Genomic DNA, 4024 nt, shown 5'->3' with positions numbered 1-4024 from the left:
CTGCACTATTGGAGATTGAAACTTTGAAAGAAAATTCTAACGACATAATTTTCGTGGCAAATAAATTATGTTTTGTTAGCAATTGATTTCATTGTCAAGTTAGGCTCAAACAGGGGGCTCGCAAACCGGCCCGAAGAGTGAGTATCAAACTGAAGAAATAGCAATACTGAAAGACATAGGACTATATACTGCGTCACAGCTTCAGGTTTTTTTTTTTTTGAAACGGAGGCAAAAGCTTTACCTCATCTATTAATTAAGAAGAAGTTGCTCAGTTTTTAGGAGAAAACCGAGCGAAAATCTACAACAATATGGCCAAACCCATACCAACAGCACACCCACTAGAGAAAAAACAACAAAAGAATGCAACCTCTAAACCAACTAGAACCGACACCCAAGAGCACAACGTCCGGTCACGATAACCAACTAATCAACCGACCCTCTTCCTTCTTATGCTTCTGATAGATACTTTTCTGAGAGACTTCTCCACCCTCCTGATCAAATCCTCCGAGGCCTTTCCCGCCAAGACGCAGTCAATGTCCTTGCCATATCCAGGGCTAGCCGCCTCCAAACTAGCGAGCAAGCCGCAAAGCTCTTTTGCAAAAAGAGCCTCAGAACTAGGCACCAACACTGCTCTACAGTCCAAAGAGGCGAGGGACTGGCAAGGATCCAACTGTAGTGGCGGGGGTGTCGTGGCCACCTCCAAGGTCTCAAAAGAGCATAACGCAAACGGAAGCACCGCAGGAGAATCACCACGCAACTCATGTCGCTCCGGCGTGATCTGCAGCATTGGGACCAAGGTCTCGTCTATGCCCTCGCTCTCCGAGGCAGTCGACCCAACAGGTTGCAGCGACCGGCCGGGGCTGCCACGAGGAGAGAAACAACTGTAGATATATTCTTCCTCGACCACAGATGACTTCTCCACAACGGAGCCAGGTGCAAGTGAAACTTGCACGGTGGCGAGCTCATGTCCACCTGAAGAACATGCCTCCGTCGGCTCCAAAGAATCACCAACATGTGACAACAACAACTTGAGGCTTGCCACCTCCTCACGGAGGGGGCGAATTGCCTCCTCGACGCGCGTAGCAACCAACTGGGTGAGCTCCATGCGTAGCAAGGAAAGCTGGCACTGAAAGCGGGAGTCCAAACTGGCGTTGACATTGAACTCCTCACAACACCTTGTTGAGGGCCTTGACGGCGATGTTGCAGGAGACGACGAGTGGCACACGACCTCGACCCAACTCCGGGACGCCGATGGACGACGTGGCTGTGCGGGCGGAGAGCGGCGCCGCGAACAAGGAGCACTTGCGTCCGGAGAACGTGCACGACCGTCCGGATAGCAAGAACGATCGGCCGGAAAGCATGCACGACAGAAACGCTCCCGGTGACCAGGACGACGACATCGGATGCATCTGAAGGGCTCACGACATGTGCTGACCTGGTGGCCACGCTCAAGGCACCGAAAGCATCTCCCACGAGCCCAACGCTTGAAAGCGAGACTACGCTCGAGGCCTTCCTTCCGAGGCGAAGTCGATGGCTCGCGGCTAGGGCGACCGCCTCGACCCACCTTCACCCAGTCATCCTCGTCCCCAAGAGCGCTAACAGCAACAGAGATGTTGCCGCAGGGCTCCGCTGGCTCCTCATCATCATGGCACACATCAGCGGTGTCGCGAACCGAGTCGGAAACAACCCCTTCAGAGGAGGCCAATGGCGACCGCGGAGCCAACTCTTCATCGTCGTTGTCGTCGTCCTCGTCAGAGTCCAAAGACAAGCCCAAGGCCGGCATCGCACCACCTGCAGGAAGGGGCACTTCGGCAGGACCACCCGAGGCAACTGACAGCAACGACAATGACCCGAGGCCCTCGACCAGCACGGCAGGGTCGCAGAGCAGCCCATCCAAAGGGTGAGAGCCGGTTGTAGCGGCCGCCATCCCAGACCGATGGCGAGGACGAGGCGACCTAGACACATCACCTCCGGAGACGGCCGGCGCTGCAGCACAAGGGGCCTGCATGGACGCCCGCAGCGCTTGGAGGTTTTACGTGGCCATAAAATCCATCACAAAGAAAACAACACCAGTTCAGAGAATTCAGATAATTATATATAAGCAGCAGCATATTCAAATCATCTGACTTAACGGGCGATTCACGAAATAGTAGTCGTGCAGGTGTGCAGCTGCAACCTAGCATCACATAACCAGCATTCAAACTACGAGGCACCGCTGGGTTTCCATCAAGTTCCTAGATAAATGCAGCTGCAGCGACGGAGGCAGCAGCAAGCATGGTTGGCGAGCAAACGGCGAGGCACAGCCCAGCCGCGACTGCGATGACGCCGATGGCAGCCGTGGCAACCACCGGAATCTTGAGACCAACCTTCTTCTCCACGGACGGGATGCTCTCCAGCAGGGACGTCATTTCGTCCGCGCTTGAACGCGCAAGCTTCGCCGCCGCAGATTCTAGCGCATGCACCACCAATGGTCCGGACGACCTGGCAGGGATGATGGCAGATGAAGGGCCGCCGCTGATGCCGACCACCATGGATTCGACGAGGGAGGAGGCGTCCCGGGCGCCGATGGGCCCGTCCACGCTGTCCAGCTTGGTTTCCGCCACAGCGGCCGCCTCGACGCCGTATAGGAGCTTGATCAGCGCGACGACACGGCGTTTGACGCTCACGGCGGCGAGCTTGACCTTGTCGTAGGCATGGGCGGCGGTCCAGGCTGCGGCGCTCGATAGCGCGTACACGTAGCTTGATGCGGCCTCCTGCGCATTGGTGATGGCCTCGAACATGGCGTCGATAGCATCACGAGCGACCTTGTTACCTGCGGCGAAGGCAGTGGACCAAGGAGAAGGGGCAGTACCGCTCGAATCCTCCGAAGTGGGTATTGCTTCGTAAGACAAGCCTGCTGCTGCCCCCGTTGCCGCCGCTGCCGCCAATCCAATAACTAAAGGCGTAACCGCCATCCCTGCCGCCGCGGAGAAGGCACCTGCTGCCACCGCATGGACTGCTACCTTGCTCGCAAAGCTTCCCATGGTTTGGCTATTGGGATTTCTGTGAAGTTCAGAACGGATCGAGTGATTGTGATGGATACAGTACTTGGGAAAGGCTCTGGATCGGGATTTATAGTCAGCGAGAGTTAAAATATAGGGGAAGTGAAGCGACGAAAATTAATTAGCACTCCATCGCATGAGAAATGGGAACTCGCGTGGATACGCCACCCGCAATACCGCTGATACCTCGAGTAGAGCAACGGGCAGGTCGCATGCATCGGAGCTCGGTCAACCCCCTCATCATTTCGTGTATTGATACTCCCTCCGTTTTTATTGATGCAGCAGAAGATAAAGTTTGATCCGCCACTTAGAAAAGCGCCGGCATGCATGCCAGCAGCAGTCTATGGGGAGCGCCGGCGGCATGCAATTAGCTTTTGTGGATCGTGTCTCACACCAATTAGTCCAATAGATGCGCCAGCATCATGCATGTACATGCAAATGGGGACAAAAAAAGTAGGAGAGAGGAGAATCTTTAGAGGGATGTGTCACATGCAAGTGTGGCACATGCAACTTTTCAGCAGAAATTAGACGTTGACGCTCCCAATCGGCTCCCTTCACGAAGGGATTGCTACGGGCGTGCTAGCGCTTTTATTGGGGTCTAAAAGTGACCGACGCTTTATTGGAACCGCCGGTGTGGAAACTTTCTCTCTCTAGGACCCTAAAGTGCTATTGGGAGGGCTATAGGGAGGTTCGGTGGAGATGCTCTTAGTACACTGGAAGGGCAAGAACTAATGCTTATGCGTATTCTTCTTCCAACGCGGAGTAGTTCGCTTTTTTTTCTCAAGATGAGCCCACCGAGTGAGATCGATTTTCATTATAATTGTAGAACAATAGAAGAGCCGGCAGTTGGCTATATGTTTTTGCCATGTCATCTATAGCCTACTTGTAGTCAGCTCATACAATAGTTAGATACAAGTATGGACTACTTTATATGCATATGGCCCACTTCGCAATTTCACAAAGTACCTAGAAGCACACGCTGC

The sequence above is a fragment of the Lolium rigidum genome, chromosome 2 (assembly GCF_022539505.1).
Source record: "Lolium rigidum isolate FL_2022 chromosome 2, APGP_CSIRO_Lrig_0.1, whole genome shotgun sequence".
Lineage (NCBI taxonomy): Eukaryota > Viridiplantae > Streptophyta > Magnoliopsida > Poales > Poaceae > Lolium > Lolium rigidum.
This window is presented reverse-complemented; position numbering follows the sequence as displayed.